The sequence below is a fragment of the Peromyscus eremicus genome, chromosome 14, assembly GCF_949786415.1.
Source record: "Peromyscus eremicus chromosome 14, PerEre_H2_v1, whole genome shotgun sequence".
Lineage (NCBI taxonomy): Eukaryota > Metazoa > Chordata > Mammalia > Rodentia > Cricetidae > Peromyscus > Peromyscus eremicus.
In genome coordinates, this window is record NC_081430.1 from 28,923,777 (window position 1) to 28,945,647 (window position 21,871).

Here is a 21,871-nt window from a genome sequence, read left to right on the forward strand (position 1 = left end):
AGTTCTGATTCGTTTGACGACCTGACGGCTGCATCTGCCTTGTTTGCGTATTTATCTCTATCTATCTTCCTTCGTGGTCCTTCGACTGTGTGACTAAATGTGGTCTTAAGATTTTTGCCAATTTAGCCGGACAGTGGTGGCGCACACCTTTAATCCCAGCACTTGAGAGGCAGATAGATCTCTGAGTTCAAGGACAGCTTGGTCTACAGAGCAAGTCCCAGGACAGCCAGGGATACCCAGAGAAACCCTGTCTTGAAAAAAAAAACCCAATATATTTGTATTTATACACACACACACACAAACACACTTTTTCCCCTGCCAATTTATTTATTTTTAAATATTTTTATTTTATAATTAATTTAATTTTACATATCAGCCACGGATTCCCCTGTCCTCCCTCCTCCCACCCCCAGCCTTCCCCCACCCCTAATCCACCCCAATTTATAAATTGTGGCTGTCTGCTACTGGAGACCTTCCTTCTACCCTAATCTTTTATTTAGAAAAATTTCAATAAAAAGAAAGAACTTGAATCTGGTCACCTAGGTCTTATTTGCATTGTGTTATATTTGTCTCACTCATGCAACCTATGTTATGGTTTGAAGTATTTGAAAGGAGGCTGCAGCCATCAAATGCGTTATTACTACATGACTGTAGTGTGCACAATTGCATTTAGTGTCCGTCTTCAGTTTTGAAAAGAGATTTATCTTTACCTGTGTATACGTGTGCCTTAGTGAGTTTATATTCCTGCAGGCGCCCCCAGAGGCCACAGTCTGTCAGATCCCCTGGAACTATAGTTATAGGTGCTTATGAACCACCTGATATGGGTGCTGGGAACCAAAGCTGAGTCCTCTGAAAGGCCAGTGAGCACTCTTAATTGCTCAGTTGTCTCTCCAGCCAGTTTTTAGTTGTTCTGAAGTAACATTTGGTGAAATCCAAACCTTAAGTGTACCACTAGACATTTAAAAAATAAATTTTACTTATCTAGTCTTTGAACATTTCATACATATATGGTTTTGATCATATATACTCTCCCACTCCAACTTCTAGAGACCCCACCCAGGTAACAGATACATTTTGACAAATACATCCACCTGAGTTACCTAAATGACTTGAAATAAGAGCTATAGATGTTTTTCATGGGATTGTTTCCTGACCCTTTGGCTAAGATCAAATATAGTATCTGTTTTTGTCAGAAAATTTTCCATGCAAGGTATATTTTTCTTATTTTTTTCTGTTTACTAAATTCTAGGAGTTTCTGGTCCTGGAGTGTCTGTGTGTGTTTACATTATATGAACCTGGACTTTAGTTGTGTTTTGTGTTATAGGTACAGAAGTCTTTCTTAGATTAAGGTCTGTGTCTTGTTGTTGTTGTTGTTTAGTTTTGATCTCAAAGACATTATAGGTGAGCAGAAACACTCAGAAGCGGAATGACCGTGCCACTGAGTTAAGAGCAGAATTAGTTTTTGTTTTTTGTTTTTTTTTGGTGGTGGGAAATGTGTACCTGAAAAACCCAGAATGATTTATACTTCTGGCACTCGATAAATATTTTCTGCCACCAGACAATCTGCCACAAAAAAATTTACTGTGTCCATTTTATGATATTGTTTGTTCGAGTAAGTAATCACAGGATGATAGAGGTCAAAGCCCTGGAGAGTGGTGCTCAGGTTTTTCAGCTGTGTATCATTCACTGCTTGAAGTAGGGTTAGAGATAGAGGTCACAAGGCAAAGAGCTTCTTCAGGGTGCAGAGGTGAAGAGAGGAAAAAGAACAGCTAATTCGGACAGAGCAGCATTAAGTCTCAGTAGAAAAAAGCCTTGAGTTTTGAGTCCTCTTGCCTGTCCTTGTAGAGTTCCAAACCAACACTTGGCCATCCAGGGCTTGTGGCACATGTAGATGCACAGTTAGTATTCCTTGAAAATGTTTGTAAGGAAAAAAATCCCAAAGTATACTTGTAACAAAGTCTGTGTGGGAAAGCAGTAGCATGATACTTTATTAAGCTAAATGTCAGTCAGGGATTTCATGCATGTTTCAAAATAGGATACCAGGGAGCTGGGGAGATGACTCAGTGGTTAAGAGAACTTGTTGCTCCTGGAGAGGACCTTGGTTCAGTTCCCAGCACTCACATGGTGGCTCACAACCATTTATAGCTCCAGTTCTGGGGGATCTGTTGCTCTCTTCTTCTGGCCTCCTCAGGCACTAGGCATGCATGTGGTACACACAGGCAAAACACTCATACACATACACTAAATAAATACATTTATTTAAATTGGGACACCAAATTTCAACACTCCAAACATTTACTTTGGCTGGTGTTTTCCTACTATAGTTAGTTACTTTAAATCAAACATTCAGGGTTCAATCTACCTCTCAATTGTCACCTATCCAGCTATAAAATTGCCCCAGAAGAAATAATGACAAAAGAATTTTACTTTGTGTTCCTTTCTGGAGAATAAAATTCACCCTGTAAGAAGATATTCATTGGTTTGATCCTGCCTCAACTGAATGTACCAGGCTTTGCTGTCCCCCTATGGGAGAGCTTATCCTTTTGGAGGAGGGAATGAGGGGTGGGTTGGGGGTGGTGGTTAGGTGGTGGTGGGGGGAGTGGGAGGAGGGGTGGGAGGGGGATCTGTGGTTGGTTTGTAAAATAAATAAAAGAATTTTTTAAATAAAAAAAATTTTTTTTATTGAAAAAAAGTAGATATTCATTATGGAGTATTAAGAAGCTTACAGATTCCAGCTTGAACTTCTAGGACTAATTGTGTCATTGAGATCCTGCCTCTTTGAATCTACAGGATGTGCCCCTTCATGTGCTCCAGCAGATCATAGATGGGGCAGATGTTGGGATGGGCCAACACATAATCCTGGTTCTGGGCCTGGGTAGTTGCAGGGTTGGTCAGCCTGCCAGCTCTTCTCTGTCCTCACCACCAGGGCGCCCTGCTTTCATGCTCTCAGGGCCAGCTCACCCACGCCTACACCATCAGGGCCAGCTCTACTGTGTTGCCCAGGTGAAGTGCAGGGGCCACTCTCCTGAGTGCTGCATCTGATGAGGGGCAGGGACAGTTCTCTCCCTCTTATGACCTCAGGGTTGAGCCCTTCCAACTGCCACAGGTGTCGAGGGAGGGGGGAATGGTGTCTGTCCCTTGCCGCCATATGGCAAATGAGGGGCAGGGCCAGATCTCCCAGGCTCATGTTCTTGGGGTGGTTCACCTGCCCCCATCAACAGGGTCAGCTCTACTGTGCTGCCCAGATGAGGTACAGGGCCCATTTTCCTGCAGCTGGTTAGGAGGAAGGTCAGCTCCCTCATCCAGCACAGGTGGTGTGGAGCAAGGGGAGGCATCTCTCCCTCACCCTCACCCTCACCACCACATAGCACATAAAGGGTGTGTGGCCAGCTATCCCATTCTCATGCCCCCAGGGCCAGCTCACCCACACCCTGGCCAACAGGGTCAGCTCTACTGTGCTGCTCAGGCAAGGTGCAGGGCCTGTTGTCCCAGGTGCTGCAGCTGGTGAGGGACAGGGCCAGCTCTTCTGCTCTTATGACCTCAGGGCCTGCTCTCCAGCCCATCACAGGTGGCTAGGGGAAAGTGGGGGAGGGTATCTTTCCCTTACCTGCACCACTATATGGCCGACCTACTCTCTCATTCTCACTCTCAAGTCCAGCTCGCCCATGCACCCATGAACAGGGTCAACTCTTTTGTGCTGCCCAGGGGAAGTGTAGGACCTGCTCTCTAGTGCTGCAACCAGTGAGGGGCAGGACCAGTTCTCCCTAGTGTTGCAGCCAGTGAGGGGTGGGGCCAACTCTATACAACCATATTCTCTCGATCTTTGGTGGTATCAGGAGCCACAGACATCCACACAGACTGTGGCTGCAACAGAGCCATTATGTACCCACTACAACCACTTTTATGGATGAGAAATCTGTTGCTAGGCAGAGTTACTTGTTCAAGGTTATGTGGCAGAAAAAGAAATACTAAAATTGGGATTTGAACCTAAGAATCTTTGACTTTGAAGTTAAAGATATGGTCTTTTGATTATTGTGCTACACTCATTTCCCCCGCTTCCTTTCTTCCCTCCCTCCCATCCTTCCTTCTCTCTTGTTCCTCCCTCCTTCCTATGTTTTTTCCCTCCCTCCCTTCCTCCTTCCCTCCTTCCTTCTTCCTTCCTTCCTTACTCTCCCATGTCTATGCTTTTATTTGGGGATATGGTCTCATATAGCCTAAGCTAGTCTCAAACTCACTATGTATCTATGATGGTTAATCTTGTCAGTCTGATGGAATTTAGAATTATTTCTAGGCATATATGTGAGGGAGTATGTTAGCTGAAGTAGGATGTTTCACCCTAAATATATGTGGTATCATACTACCAGCTGAGACCCTGGGCTGAATAAAAATGAGAATGTGAGTTGAGCATCAGCATTAATCACTCTTTGGTTTTGGAATGAACCCCATTTTCCATTGCTTTTTCTGGTTAGAAATGAAAGTGCCTCCTCAGGATTTAGTTTACCATATAAAAAGGGGTATTTGGGGTATTTGGACTTTATTGAGGCCAATTAAGACAAAGCTACTTCTTCCTGGTCAGAGAATAAAATCTAAATTGGACCTCACATTCCAAGCTACTTAAATAATTACATACTCTGGTCCCCTCCTTTTAAGAGTTAACACAGCTGAGCCTGTCAGTCATCTGTCCAGGGATGTACTCTGCCCTCTTTATACCAGGAAATCTGCTTCCTCTGAAGACATGTTGGGGAAAGGGGAGGAATAATTGTCCTCTTAAAGAGATAATATGCTTTTCCTTCCAAGAAGCTCTTCCCCTTGATGCAGATATCTGGAATGGCTTGGAGAAAGAAAGTATCTATTATACTGGCTGTGGTAGTTTGAATGTAATTGGCCCCTATAAACTCATAGAGAGTGGCACTATTAGGAGGTAGGTCTGACCTTGTTGCAGGAAATGTGTCACTGTGGGGGTGGGCTTTGAGGTCTCATATATGCTCAAGCCATGCTCAGTGTCTCAGTTCACTTCCTGTTGCCTACAGATAAAAGATGTAGAATTCTCAGCTCCTTCTCCAGCACAATGTCTGCCTGCATGCCGCCATGTCCCACTATGATGATAATAGACTGAACCTCTGAACTGTAAGCTACCCAGTTAAATGTTTTCATTTGTAAGAGTTGCTGTGGTCATGGTGTCTCTTCATAGCAATAGAAACCCTAACTAAGACACTGGCCTGCTCACTAACTCAGTAAGTATAACTTTCCCCTTTCCTGTTTTCTACCCTTTTCTTCTAGATATTGGTCAAAGCTTGGTGTGCTTTTCTGGACATTCTGGGTTTTCTTATACATTCTCTACAGCATCTCCACCATCTGGCTTCTTGATGGCCTCCATTGCTGAGCATGCAGCTTAACTCTGAGCATGACTTTCTTTTTCTTTCCCATCTCCTTTCTCTCAATGGCTGCAGAAAGTTACATCTTGTTTGCCCTGTTGTTTTTCTCTCAATTTTTTTTTGAGACAGGGTTTCTCTGTGTAGCTTTGCGCCTTTCCTGGAACTCTCTTTGGAGACCAGGCTGGCCTCAAACTCACAGAGATCTGCCTGGCTCTGCCTCCCGAGTGCTGGGATTAAAGGCATGGGCCACCACCGCTCGGCCTCTTCTCTCAAATTTAAATAGAATTTTTACCTGTTTCTTTATGCATATGTATTGAAATTCTTTTATTAATGAGACTAAGCACTTCCACAGAGGAAACCCTAGTTTTCCCATAACAACTTGACTTTGTCCTTCTTTTTTCCATACAGCCATGTTGAATGAATCTCCTTTCTCTGGTTTTTACTATTACTTGACCTTAATTGGCTTATTGAGGAAAGTGGCCAAGCCCAGTTTGTCAGGGTTATTAGGATCCAGGATCTGACACTAATAACTATAATAGTACTCCTGCCTCCCCTTCCAAGTGCTGGAACTACAGGTATGTGCCACCACACCTAGACTGATTTTTCTACTTTCTTCACTAACTAATTTAAAAGGCATATTTGAGTATAATGAGACATTAGTAGGCATATACATAAACCTTAGAGTCAAATACAGTGTCAGTCTATTAGAGTTGAATTATACATTCAATCATTTACAAGATATAAATTAAAGAATATAGATGGAAACATTTTAGTTAGGGGAGAGACTAATTCTGTCTGAGGAAATTCTGGAATAAATCTATTTTAAGTAGGAATTTGAATAGTAGTTTTAAAACAATTTAAGTCACTATCATTGTATGTGCATAGGTGTGAATGTGTCATGGCTCATGTGTTGGGGTCAGAAGACAACTTCGTGGAATCAGTTCTCTCATTTCACCTTTTATAGATTCAGGGATTGAACTCGGGTTGTCAGGCTTTTGAGGCAAGCCCTCCACTTGCCGAACAATCTTACCAGACCACGGACTGTAGCAGGAATCTTAGAAGTTCTTATTAATAAAATCAAACCTGTGAGCCAGGTATTGGGGTGAACTGGAAGATCAGAGAACCAGAACAAGCCATAGCTATCTCACCTCGCCAGATCCTCAGCTGGTCTTGTTTCCTCAGACTGGAAGCTTCTGTGTCCTCATCCCAATGGCTCTCAACTGAACTGCTGCTCGAAAGCCTGAATGCTTAACCAGTCAAATGCTTAACCAGTCAAATGCTTCTAGTTTCTGGTCCTCACGCCTTATAAACCTTTCTGCTTTCTACCACCACTCCCTGGGATTAAAGGCTGCTTTCTGGGATTAAAGGCGTGTGTCACCATGCCTGGCTATTTCCAATGTGGCCTTGAACTCGCAGAGATCCAGAGAGATTTCTGTCTCTGGAATGCTAGGATTAAAGGCATGAGTGCCACCATTTTCTAGCCTCTGTATCTAGTGGCTGTCTGTTCTCTGACCCCAGATAAGTTTATTAAGGTACACAATATTTTGGGGAACACAATACCACCACAACGGACAGTAGTTTTTTTTAACATCCAGGAAAAAAGGATTATGGTTATTGCACAACCAGAAAGGTAGATGCCTGGTTAGGATGAGCAGCAAATACAGCGAAACAGAGTGTTTAGGAGGTAGTCCACTAGAGAAGACACACAGACATTCTTAAAACTGAAAAGCAACTCTTTATTGCCAGCTGGACGCTGCATGGGGAACTTGCCCAAACCATGCAGCCCCGATCCTCACAGTTCTTTGTCTTTTATGCACAAAACCCACGTTCTGGTTGGCACACTTCAGTTAGCAAGAAGCAGAACTACAGAAGCCAAAAGCAAGTTAGTACATGTGGGGACTGCCCTGGATTCTGGAACTATGGATCAGGTCTTTGATAGATTAGGTCTTTTTGGCTGGTATTGGGGCCCAGGTGCTTGGTTTTAAGGTCAGAATGGTAGAATGGACCTCTAACATGGTGTCCGTTGTGCTAAGATCTGGGGGCCTGTTACAAGGGGAAAATGTGGCTGGGGCCTTCAGTGCCAGACCAAGTCATTTGGATTTCCTCTGTAGATGGCAGGGAGCCCTGGAGTTCTTTCAGGAGAATGGCTATATGAGAACATTGTATGGTATATGAATAATACTTTCAAGATGTCTCAAATTTGGAGGACTAGAGACCAAATTGGATAAGAGCTAATACGGAGGCTGTTCTAATGGAACCACTGAGAAGTGGCATCAGATCATTCGAACTTGGTAGTAGTGAGAATTGGCCATGAAGCTGGACTCAGCGGTTCTCTACAGCTGATTGGATATTTTTGTGATTTGAATGAGAAATGTCCCCACAGGCTCAGGTATTTAAACACTTGGTCCCCAGTTAGTGGGCTGTTTGGACAGGCGCTACAGCCGTGCTGGAGGAAGCGCATCACTGCGGGCAGGCTTGGAGAGGTCATAGCCTAGCCTCTCTTCGTTTTCTGCTTCCTTCATGTGGATGGAGATGTGATCTTTCAGCTTCCTGCTCTGGCTGGCTGTTGCTATGCCTCCCTTACCATTATGAAACTCTGGAACTGTAAGCCAAATACATTTTTTTCTCCTATAAGGTGCTTCTTGTCATGGTATTTTATCACAGCAACAGAGAAGTAACTAATACAGAAGTTGACAGTAATGACGAGAGAGGAATCAGATTATTCTGATGTCTCCATCATAGGGTCTAAGAAATATCATTTTGTTAATACAATTACAGAAGGAAAACAATATATTTACAGAGGCAATATGATTTATAATGTAATTTGCATAGGCAATGAGTTTAATTTGGGATGTTTCAAGTGAAAATACTAGTGGGATCCAAGAGAAATGTCCAACAAATTTGGAAATGTGCTCAGAAGAGAAGTCAGAATGCAAAGCATAGAGTTAAAATCCATTCACTTTGAGCAGTACTTCTTGATCTACTTGCGCATATTGAACCCCGAGAGTTTTCAAAAATAGAAGCTTGGCTCTAGAGGTTTTGATGTAATTGAGAGGATCATAGACAGTGATTTAATTGGCTTGGCTGGTGTGTGTGTGTGTGTGTGTGTGTGTGTGTGTGTGTGTGTGTGTGTGTGTTTTAGAGGTTGGGGGTTGTATATTTTGTAAAGTCTTCTAGGTGATTCTAACATATGACCAGAGTTAGTAACTGCTGACAATTAATTCATGAGTCCTAGAGCTGAAAAAGACTTGAAAAGGAGATTACACTGTAAAGAAAAAAGTTAATGATAGATCCATTTGTAATATCTACATTCAAGAAATAGGAAGATCAGACAGCAGGAGGTCTAATTGGTAGAAAGGAAGATAAAAGCCTGAGAGGTGAGAAGTCAGCAGCAAGGAATTGCGGTCCTGTGCTCAGGGAGTGGAGGAGACCTGAGGGAAGATTTACAGAGCCTGAGTGGCAGAGTTGGGAGACTTCCTGTTATTTTCTTTGTACATGGATGCTCACTGTGCTAATTGAGTTATAGGGACACAACCAAAAAGAAGGGGCCAGAGAGGCAGGTTTACTGAAGTGTAACCAGGAAGATGAGCAAAACCATTAGAGAATTCAGATGGGGTTGAGTTTCTGAGTTCAATAGGTCAGAAATGTTGCTGATCACAGTCGGTTCTGTGTGGGGACAAAGTTTTGAGTGCAGTCCTAAAGCGTGTTACTATGAGAGGCTGTTTGTTGTAGGGGTCTAGGTTAGATAGCTGTGTAGTTAGGGATTAATGTGCTTTCATGTGTATGAGTCTGTCATTGTGCCAAGACTTAAAGTGTAAAGGAGGCTCCTGAGCCAGATGCATGAGCTTTTAATGAAGGTGGGGAGTGGTGGAGTGGTGTAAAGTTGGGTAGTGATAAAGACGGGGAAGAATAGTAGGTATATTTTGTGGTGGTGAGACAGGAGTTAGTTCCTCCCAGGAAGTAAGGGTCCATGGTGAATTAGCCTATGAGATGAGTAATAGGAGAGAGAGAGAGAGAGAGAGAGAGAGAGAGAGAGAGAGAGAGAGAGCGAGAGAGAGCGAGAGAGAGCGAGAGCGAGAGCGAGAGAGAGAGAGAGAGAGAGAGAGAGAGAGAGAGAGAGAGAGAGAGAGAGAGAGAGAGAGCGCAACATCCCTGATTGGAGGATAAATCAGGATAAGAAATGCAAACAACAGGTACATGGTCTCCTTGTTGGTTTGACTCACAACATAGCCGAAAAATAACCAAGCTCGGTAACGATCACTTCAATCCCTAGCCCATTGCATCACAAGTCCAACAATCGGCCACTAGGCAAAGCCCCTTGGCAGCAGCCCTCTTGCGGCGGGCCCTTCTCCATGGCATCCTTCTCACCTTTCCTCTAATAAAAATCTGCATTCACGTTGCTCGTGGTGGTCCTCCTGTCCACCTTCCTTATTTTCTTTGGCACAAAACAACAGACTTTGGAAAGCTGCTGCACTCTGGCTCCCTGTGCTAAACTCATCAGAGCCAAGCAAGGCTCTGTTGTTCTCAAAGGCCCTACATCTGTGGGCACTTCAAAGGAGAGGATATCCTTGAAGATCTCTTTAAAGATCTGGAGGAGGCGGTGGTGGTGGCACAGTTCAGCATCCCTCTCCTGCTGAATGGATCCAAAGGTAAGAGATGGGACATTTGTTCTCCCGTTGCCTCTTGTCACTTACCTTAATTTCTCTTAGAATTAAGTTCGAATAGTGATTCTTTTATTTGTTGTTCCATTTTCTGGGAAGCAGTGATCCACAAAGAAATATGCAGTGTTTCAGACTCTGCTTCGCAGGAATCAAATGAGACTGGGTATCGAGTGCTGTAAGAACCAACTGCCCCCTGTATCTTTACTCTTATTAAATCACACTAAAAGTAAGGTGAGCTCTTTGGAACTGATGTCACTAAGTGATATTTTATAGGTAAGTAGGTAAGTAAGCTTTCAGTAAAAAATGAAACTATGCGGGGCAGTGGTGGTACACACCTTTAATCCCAGAACTCAAGAGGCAGAGGCAGGTGGATCTCCATGAATTCAAGGCCAGCCTGATCTACAAACCTAGTTCCAGGGCAACCAAGGCCACACAGAGAAATCCTTTCTTGAAAAACCAAGGGAAAAAAAAGTAACTAACATTGTTGTGTCAACTAACAAGTTACTTGGTTCTAAGCTGCACACCCACCAACCCACTTGTTTTGTGTGTTGGGGTCTAGGACTCTGCAGACACCATCCTGGATTTGGTTAGCCTCTTGTCTGGTCAGACTTTGCCAGCAGAAGGTGCAAGAGGGATATTGGGAGGTAGGAGGAGAGAGAAGGGGCTTGTTCTATTCTGTAGGCTTCCAGCTTTCTTCCTGTCTTCCTTGTGTTTGCGTGTGCCTCATTCCAGCAACACTACTTGACTAGACAGCTGTGGTTCCCTTCATGGGCATTTGGAAACTAGTATGCTAATTTTCCAGTAGAAACATAGAGAAGTTTATCAGGTACAATGACGTCTGGATGTCTAAAATAAGTATCAGGGAGCAGCAGTCCTCCCCCTCCCCCCCTTTTTTTTTCTTTTAAGACAAGGTCTTTCTGTATATCCCTGGCAGGTCTGGAACTTACAGAGATCCATCTGCCTCTGAGTCCTGGCATTAAATTCATGTACCATGTAGTGGTTTGAAAAAAAAATGGCCCCCATAGGGAATGGCTCTATTAGGAGGTGTGGCTTTGTTGGAGTGGGTGTGGCCTTATGGGAGGAAGTGTGTCCTTGTGGAAGCAGGCTTTGAGTTCTCATATATACTCAAGCCACACCCAGTGTCTCAGACCACTTCCTGTTGCCTGCATGCCGAGATGTAGGACTCCCTGCGCCTTCTCTAGGACCATGCCTGCATGCACGCCACCCCAGTGAACCATGATGATAATGGACTAGACCTCTGAAAATATAAGCCACCCCAATGAAATATTTTTCCTTCATAAGAGTTGCCATGGTCATGGTGCCTCCTCACAGCTATAGAAACACTAACTGTGATATACCACCATGCTCAGCAGCATCCTCTCTTTAGAGGTCTCAATCCCCACAGATCTCTCTCACTTTTGAAGATGTTTAAAACCTTTCATTTACTCCTGCTACCAACTAGAGGAGGTAGCTACTTCCAATAGTCATTAAGTCTGTGGGATGTTAGGAGCGCCTTACTCATCTGGTTAATGTTTTCTATTAAATCCCCGTTGTTCCGGTGACTGTGTCAGCTGTGAAGGGACAGAGGCGCAGCTCTATGCCATCATCCTCAGCAGCATGAGGAGTTCCTCTCATCTTTTAAGCACCTGGACTCAGGATTAATGATTTTAGCAATAAAAAAAAATTTCAGGATAGCCTGTATGAAGTGGAGTTGGAGATTTCCTTTCCTTTTCTTTTCTTTTCTTTTTTTTTTTTTTTTTTGGTTTTTCAAGACAGGGTTTCTCTGTGTAGTTTTGCGCCTTTCCTGGAACTGGCTTTGTAGACCAGGCTGGCCTCGAACTCACAAAGATCCGCCTGCCTCTACCACCGCCTGGTTGATTTTCCTATAGTTTATATTTTGATATAGACTTTAATTGTCTTAGCATTAGCCTCGCCTCACATACAATTTCGGTGGCTCTCAAGTGACGCCCCAGGGGGTTGTTAAAATGACCCTCCAATATTTCTTCTTGATATGTGAGATCATAGGGTGGCTCCAGAGGTGCCTTGGGTGGAAGTATAATTCGATAAGGCACACCAGGAGCCCCTGTGGTTGCTCATGGACTTTAGGGTGTGTCCTTTTCCTGTGTATGGAGTTTCTGGTATGATTCCTAGGCATATGTTGGGAAATGGAGGAAGATACTAATCAATCATTACTTATGCTGGAATTCTTGCTTCTCTGCTGCAGAGAGGCTTCAACCAGACTCTGGGGTGGAGTGCTCCTTTCAGTTTCATGTCCCCATAATTTTTCCTGTGTTTTCATCCTGCTTCAGCTAAAATGGATTTACCTCTATATTGAAACTACACTGATATAATTCCAAGCCAATTGAAAAACAATGTCGGCTAATTTAAAGTCATATCTTAACTATATATGCTATTTAGTATATACCATTATTATTTAGAGAGTAGCAAGGGCATGTATTCTTCAAATTAATTATAAAATAAAAACAATAGAAATGAACTGAGATTAGATGTATGAGAACCTTCCTTCCTCTTTGTCCTCATCCTTTCATTTGGCTGCAGACTGATGAACCCTTCCTCAGTGCCTCACCGCCCTGTGGAAAGTCACCTGGGGAGCACTTACTCCATCAAAACATCAGGCTTTAAATAAAAATGTTTCTCCTCAGCCTCAACTCACAGGTTGAGCTGATATAATGGACAGTTTCGAGCTCTGCATCAAACCAGATTGCTCTGAATTTGCTTTTGAGGGCTAGAGTGTAAATGCCAATCACAAAAATTCAGCTCGAGTTGGTTAATTTGAAAATCTCTGAGATGACATTGTTCCTTTGGTAACTTTTCTATGGGACTTTTACTTTGTAAGATAAAAATCTTTATCGTGGTCAAAATTTGCTTTCAGCCTTTATCATTTATAAATTTACAGAGTAAAACATGAATAAGTTATCATATGAAGGTCTCATGTAGAGGAAGTTCTTTGCTCATGCTGGAGATCCTGGTCAGTGAGGACATCAGAGTGAAGCAGTTCTGTGAAAATAGGGAGGTTTTATTTATTAATTTAAATCTACCCTGTGAAAGAATAAAGAAATCTTTAAACAACAACAACAACAAAAACCCTACCTCAGACTTGATCTTTGCATTCTATTTAGTTGGCTCAACAAATAGCATAACATAGCTTATTTCTTCTAAGTCATGACACATGATCTTGCACAGATTTTTCTTGCTACACATTTTAGTGATCCAGAGACTCTTTCTGTATGCCTATAAGTTTCTGTTTGTCTTTGAACTGCTAAACTAACAATGCTTAATTCTTAATGTCTAAGTTATATGGTCTCAGGAGTTGATCTAGCCTCACAATAACATAATTTACTGCAGACAAATTTCTGAACAATCTTATTAAATAAGAAACACAGAGCCAAATACAGAGGTGCAAGTTGCAGAGATCAGAGCAACAGCCACCAACTAACCTTAGCTTACCACCTCGTCATAGCTTCCCAAGAGAGCCTCTTCCTGTCTAACCTGCGCCTTTATTGCCTTCCTGTTCTGCCTTCTCATTGGCTCTAAGCCCAGCCACATCACTCCCTTGTCATTGCCTGTCTATACAAACCTCCTGGTCTCTATGGTTGGTACTGGGATTAAAGGCATGTGTCACCATGCTTGACTGTGTCCTTGAACACACAGAGACGCTGCCTGCCATGTGATTGGATTAAGGGCATGTGCTACCACCACCTGACTTCTGTTTATGGCCCACTATGACCTCTGATCTCTAGGCAAACTTTATTTATTAACATACAAATAAAATATCATATTTCAGCATAAAAATTATCACCACAATTTACAGGATGGTATTATGTGTGATTCAGATTAATACCAATACAGGTTTATATGGGTGCAGAGATGGAGGCAATCCTTCCATCAAGGTTCCCTTCCCAGATGCCTCTTGTTTGTGTCAAGTTGACAAAGACTAACCAGCACATAGTCTAAGAGCTCATTATATTAGTGAATTTTCTGTTGCTGTGACAAAATCCCACAGTAGAAGAACTTAAGGAAGAGTTTATTTTGGCTTACGGTTCTAGAGAGAGTCCACAGTGGAAGAAGAAACATGGTAGCAGAAGTGGGAAGCTGGCTGGCCACATTTCAACTGTACAGAGAAGTTGGAGAGACCAAACTGGATGTGGGATGATGCCGTGGGATGGCCTGTACGTCAAATGTGTTGCTCTGATTGGTCAATAAATAAAACACTGATTGGCCAGTAGCCAGGCAGGAAGTATAGGCAGGACTAACAGAGAGGAGAATTGGGAGACACTGCCAGCCGCCGCCATGACAAGCAGCATGTGAAGATGCCGGTAAGCCATGAGCCATGTGGCAAGGTATAGATTTATAGAAATGAATTAATTTAAGATGTAAGAACTAGATAGCTAGAAGCCTGAGCCATTAGGCCAAACAGTTTAAATAATATAAACATCTGTGTGTTTATTTTATAAGTGGGCTGTTGGACTGCCGGGGCTTGGCGGGACCCGGAGAGAAAACTCTCCAGCTACAGGATAAGGTTATAAAACTTCAAAGCCCACTCCCAGTGATGTAGTTTCTTCAGCAAGGCTCTACTTTCTAGGGGTTCTGTAAGCTCCCCAAATAGCACCATGAACTGGGGGCCAAGTGTTCAAATACATGAGCCCGTAGGGGGCAATTCTAATTTAATCCACAATACTTGCCTAAGATATTTGGAATTGCTTATTCCATCCTTCCAATTTCAGTGTTTTTTTTTTTTAATTTATTGAAGTGTAGTTCTATTGACTTTTCTGCATTTGTTAACATTATAAGTAGTGTTTTGAAGGTTTTATTAACATTTCTTTGTTGGAGTATATCAGTTTGAATAATGTTTATTTAAATCAATGATTATATATCATCTCAGAACTTGGTTCAATATTACCATCAGCCTAAATCTAGAAACATGTCAGAGTTAGGCTATCTCAAATAGATATAATTTTAAAAATTCAATGATTTTAGCTGATTCATTTTACTTCTTCATAAAATCTGCCAATATTTGTTAGAAAACTCCATAAGTAATCTTCAGTGATGAAAGCATCACAAGAAGGTTTCATTGATTTGTCCTAAATGGTCAGAGATGGTTAAGTTCCTGATAATACTTGCAGTAGAAATCTTATATGATCACTGTCCCACTTAGAAGACAGGTTTATGACTTGGGATGATTTCTTACACATGCAATGGCAGCCACTGGTCACATCTATATAGTGGTCTTGACTGTTCATCATTAATTTATTTTAGGGGGGTATAGCTGACTTAACCTTGGTCAGCTAGGTTCTTTCTCTCATAAATTTAAACTTGAGAGTTGAGTTATGCAGAGTCCAGAAGTGTTGGAAACTGGGTTGGGATCTATGGCAGTGCTGTCAAAGTGCATAACATTCTTTTAAAAATCATTGTTTGTTATTATTTTATAAGTATGTGTGTTTTGCCTACATGTATGTATATGTACCACATGTATGCCTGGTGCCCACAGAGGCTAGAAGAGGGTGTTGGGTCTCCTGAACTGGAGTTACTCATGGTGGTAAGTCACTGTGTGAGTGCTGAGCACCAAACCTGGATCCTCCTCTACTGAGCCATCCATTGCTCCAGCCCTAACGTTTATGATCTTCTGTTTCCAGAGTTGTTAGACTCAGAGTCTGAGTCCTAAGAGCTCCCTAACAAGGTAGGGCCTACCCCCCATGCTCAGTAAACCAATTATACAAATAGTAGTGAAATCAGAAAATGTGACTACATTGGGAAGAAGAACAAAGAGGTCTAGTGACTTCTCCTCATGTATCTTTGGTGTCCTTACATGAGATTTAGGTTCAAGTATCAGACCAGAGGTATGCATAACAGTATTCCCAGTCAAGATATGGTCCTACCCATTGACCCATCATTGTCTTGGCTCCAGTCTCTCTCACAGGGTAGCCTAAAGAGCTGTCAGAATTGTGTCAAGTCCTTTAGCCTTTTCCTTTTCCCAGCATGAGATTCCTGAGGTTCCTTGGTGATCATTGTTTCAATAGTCTGTTAGCCAAAGGGAAGTCCACAAGTGTCTTTTTTAGAATATCTTTACCCATGACAGGCAGGATATATAAACAGCAAGAGACAGTTTATTCTGGATCCAAATGTGAGTAACCACAGCCCTGGAGCACAGATTTAGGTTACCCCTAAATTCCATGTTCCAATGTGGTAGCAATTTAATGACGTTTTTATAGTAAACAGAACAAAGAAAGTCGTAAGTCAAGACATGGTACAAGGTTGTAGGTTATTGATGGCGAAAAAATATTAACTGTGAAGATGGCCCAGAAAATTTATAACTAGGCCGTGGACACGCCATAGTCTGTTGATGTAAAACCACAGTTCCCACCTCACTGGGGACAAGTGACCGTTTATTCTGGAGCCAGGATCTGAGCGACCTAGAAACACAGATTCATTGTACCTCAAATTCCATGTTCCAGTGTGGTAACAGTTTTGTGAACTTTTATAGTAACAGAAAAAAGAAAACCATAAAATAAAAACATCTTCAAATATATTGTGAGAAACATCAGGAAGGCAGGTTGTGGAACAGGGTGGGAATCTCAACGATAGGCATCAGATGATATCTGATGACATGTTTAGTGTTGGGGTGGGTGGGGGTGGGGTGTCTTCAACATGGGATGGTACCCATCATTGTGGAGAAAAGACTTTCTCCACAAAATCTACTGGTTTAAATGCTAATATCTTTTAGAAACACTCTCAGGTACCCAGAAATATTATTTTACCAACTATCTGGGTATCCCTTAGCCCTGTCAATTTGATACATAAAATTAATTGTACATAGATTTCTTTTTGCCACTGTGTTATAGACATTTTAACATTTTTCTTTTTTTCTTTTTCTTTTTTTTTTTTTGGTTTTTCGAGACAGGGTTTCTCTGTGTAGCTTTGCACCTTTCCTGGAACTCACTTGGTAGCCCAGGCTGGCCTCAAACTCACAGAGATCCACCTGGCTCTGCCTCCCAAGTGCTGGGATTAAAGGCGTGCACCACCACCACCACCACCGCCCGGCAACATTTTTCTTAAAAGGAGAAGGAAATGACTTTAGTGACTGTGTTTCAGAGTAATGGTAGTTTAGACTTAGGGAAATGCCATACAGGAAGTAGTTTGTTCCATGTGACCCACATAACATCCAGTGTTTCCAATTTCAAAATGTGAACAATGTTTCAGTCAGAACATAGATATTTCATTGTTTGTTCATTAATTCAGCAAGGATTTCTTTCATGGCATTATGTAGCATGCTTTATACTAGTTCCTGAGATTCATCAGTTAAGGAAATAAACATTTCTCCTCTTGAAGTGCTTATATCTTTTTTTAGAATGAGTACTTTCTGAACTTGTTAATTCAGTTGTCTTCTTGTTGAGTTTAGTCAATTTGAAGCTTTTCAGAGTATATTGACTAGGGTAATATTTTAGTATATGGTTGTTGGGAATCCATGGTAGACAAATGTTTATCATGGAAATATAAAGATATATAATTTTGTGTTAGAATTTCTTAAGTCAGAACAGTGATCATATTTTGATTCTGATTAGAGAAAATGAAATGCAAACTGAAGAACTTAGGAAACTTATGAAAATAGTTTATGCATATTTATATGTTCACATAAACATATTGGGTATCTGTATATATACACACAGATGCAGTACAGTGAAAAATATTCTTAAACAAATACTTTTCAAGATCCTATTTTTATTATCCTCAGGAACTATAGCACACAGAAGATATTTTAAGCAACACAACATGAACAGAAGCAGTTTATCACTATTGTAAGTAATTGTGGTATTGATATGTAATTAACTCTAATGAATTCAACAGTCATTAATTTGAATTTAAAAACTAAGCCTTGTCACAGTTAACTAATCACTGCTGGCCATTTGCTTTTCATAAATGTTACTCCCATCTGTGAACAGACCCATGCTTTGCTACTGCTGGGTCAGTGTGGGAGCTGATTCAGGTTGGAAATTAAAGCCCTTGTTTTGACCATTGGTTTGGTATGTTTGTGCCAAATCTAAGAAGGGCTGGTTACTAAACAGCAACAATACTAATTTTTCCTATCTGAAAACTGCGTTTCCTTATTGGTAGACAAATCCAAATTTTTGAAGAACAGTGGTTTTCCAGGAAGTCTGCAAAGCCAAGGCTACCTTTATGAATACTCAGACTCCCTATCCATCCTGCTTTCATCACCAGAGGCTGTATGAGGCTGTGGCATAGTTGTTCTGACATTAACATGTAGTGAGTTTATTATTATTTTTATTATAAATGAACAAATTAATAACTACATACATAGATAATTTTTGCTTAGATTTCTAATACTGTAGTGCTTGGCAATTCTTATATAAAACTTTTTGAGGCCTTCCATATGTTTTAGATTTATTTACAGTTTTTCCATTTTTTCTTTTCTTTTTGGAAATTGTAATATAATTACATCATGTATGCCCCCTCAACCCTTTCTCTCCCTCAAAGCCTCACATGTACCCCTCCTTGCTCTCTTTCAAATTGATGGTCTTTCTTTCTTTTAATTGTTGCTACATACATATATGTATGTTTACATATGTCCCAAACATAGCCTGCCTCAGATTGAACACTGCCATTTGTAGGCATGCCCTCAGTGCCGACCATTTGGTATTAGATAACCAGTTGGTGTGCTCTGCCCTGGAGAAGACTATTCTCCCACTGTTAACATTCCTTGGTTGCCTGTGTTTCCTGGTGTAGGCTTGAGGCCTCCTGAGATTCCCCCTCCCCACTTCAGCATTCCTAATGATGTTGTCCTTGTTCAGCTCATGTTTGGGCTGTCATGATGGAGAGTCTTTATGGGTGTGGTTTTTGACATTTCTAGGAGTCACAGTCTCACAGCTCTGATTCTCTGGCTCTTACAAGTCTTTTTGTCTCCTCTCCCGCAATGTTCTGTGAGCCTTGGGTCTGGGAGTGTTTCATAGATGTAGCCATTAGGACTGGGCTCTACAACTCTGAGTTTTGATTGGTTGTGTTTTTCTGTAATCATCTGTATCTGTTGTAAAGAGAAGTTTCCTAGATGAGTGGTATATTCTGTCTCTTTAAATCTAGTAGCACATTTTTTAAAAAAAAAAAATAAAATTGGGTGTCCCAGAGTTTGGTACGTATATGTTTAAGATAATAATGTCTTCTTGGTTAACTGTTCCCTTCATTAGAATGAAGTATCCCTCTTTATCTCTTATTAGTTTCAAAAATCTATTTTGTCAGGTATCACAAGAATGATGCCCTGTTTGCTTTCTTGTCCCCTTTGATTAGTGTAGTCAGAAGTTTTCCTGTGTTCCTGCCAGGCCTTACTCAGTCCAGACAAATCTCTCTCACCTGCTGTTCTGCAGCAGCTCATAAAATAATCATTCAGAGGCTTAATATTAATTATCAACTGTATGGCCATGGCCTATGACCTATGGCTCAAACTTCTTGGTAGCTAGCTCTTATAACTAAACTCAGCCCATTTCTATTAATCTATATGTCACCACGTGTTCTGTGGCTTTATCTGTGTGCCATTATATGCTGCTTTTTGGAAGGTGGGATGGCATCTCTTCCACCTCTCCTTTCCTCTTCCTCTGTCCTGTTGGAATGTACCACCTAACCTTATTCTTCCTCACTATTGGCCAAACAGCTTTATTTATCAACCAATCAGAGAAACACATATTCACAGCATACAGAAAGACATCCCACAGCAGATTAGAATATTTTAGTTCATCTTTTTACTCTAAGACAATGCCTATTTTTAAAGCTAAGATGGGTAGAAAGGTTAGATATGGCATGAAAGGATCCTGTGGGTTGGGAGATAGTTAGGGAGGAATCTGGCCAAAGCTTAGAGGTCATATGCAGTGCCATCAGGGGAGGCCAGAGTATGTTGGGGCACTGGATGTGGGACTAGTGCTACATTGGCAGGTTGAGAAGAAGGCCTGGATGACTCATCAAGCTAGACCCTGGATAAGGATGCGGGAATTGGACCTATTTTTTTCTTAAATTATGCATACATGTGTGTCTTTGTGTGAATATGTGAACTTGTAAGTGCAGGTACCCTCAGAGTGCAGAAGAGAGTGTCGAATCCCCTGGAGCTGGAGTTACAGGCAGTTATGAAACACTTGCTCTTAGGTGTTGGAAATCTCTCCTGTCTATCACTTCCATAATTGTAAGAGGATAAATGAACTTTGAGACCAAGGAATATCTGCATTGCTCATTTCAGATAATATGAATGGTTGTCTTTGGAAGCTAGTGTTCACAACACCGTAAGCAGAAATGAAGATAAACTCAAGAGCTCCTTGAGCCTCACCCATTGTTTATTAGACTATTTGAATAATAGTTCCCCCAAAATTATTAGGATTTCTTTAGGATTTGCATCCTGGGAAAATGAAAAAGCCAAAGCCTTGTGTCAGCTAGCCAGGGGAGGAATTTGTCTCCCAGGAAAAGATTTCTTACAGTGTTGACAGCTTGTCATACCGCCTTGCAGGAGAAACTGGAGCCAAGACTATGATGGGTTAGTGATGGTCAAGACCACACCATGACTGTGGCTGCTTAGTATGTATAGTTGTTGCTTTCTACTTAAATCTAACTTCATTTCATATCTCTCTCTCTCTCTGTCTCTCTCTCTCTCTCTGTCTCTCTCTCTGTCTCTCTCTCTCTCTGTCTCTCTTTCTTTTTTTCTCTCTCTCTCTCTCGTGTGTGTGTGTGTGTGTGTGTGTGTGTGTGTGTGTCTGTGTGTGTGTGTGTGTCTGTTAACTTCTATGTTTGTTCATTTTCTCAGTATGGATACATAGCATAAATCTCCCTTCTCTACTTTTCAATATTACTTATCTCTTTAATTGGTCTATCAAGAACCTAGCTTGTTAGCATTGCCTGGGCTCTGACCTTACCAACTCTGGTAACAATTTATTCTTCATGCCGTAACTTTGTACATCAATCTTGAGGTGAAATATGCCTTGTCTGAACAGATATAAACAGAATGCAAGCTGTTACTGTGAATACATGCTAAGGCAAAGACATTTAGTCAATGTCAGTGTAACAGGGCCCCAGACCTTAGTAGGGCCACAGACCTTAGCATGACTGACTCTGTGATGGAACTACCATTCAGTCTGTAAAACTCAGCACGTCGACAATCACCTGCCAAAGCAAAAAACAAAGACCTAATCCATCAAAGTCCATAGTTCTGGGAAAGTCTCTAAATGTACTAACCTTGGTGTTTTGGCTTCTGTAGTTCTGCTTATCGCTAACTCCTCTTGTTAACTAAAGTATGTCAACCCAGAACAGTTTTTTTTTTTGTGCTTAAAAGTTCACCCTGAGAGTGAGTGGGAGATCCCCGCTGGATCAACAACAGAGAGGGAGAACAAGGAATAGGAAACCATGGTAAACGAAGACCACATGAGAATAGGAAGAAACAAAGTGCTAGAGAGGCCCACAGAAATCCACAAAGATACCCCCACAACAGACTGCTGGCAATGGTCGAGAGACAGTCCGAACTGACCTACTCTGGTGATGGGATGGCCAAACACCCTAATTGTCGTGCTAGAAACCTCATCCAACTACTGAGGGATCTGGATGCAGAGATCCATGACTAGGCCCCAGGTGGATCTCTGGGAGTCCAATTAGCGAGAATGAGGAGGGTTTATATGAACGAGAATTGTTGAGACCATGGTCGGATTAAGCACAGAGACAAATAGCCGAAGGAACGGAAACACATGAAATATGAACCAATGGCTGAGGGGTCACCAACTGGATCAGGCCCTCTGAGTGGGTGAGACAGTTGATTGGCCTGATCTGTTTGGGAGGCAT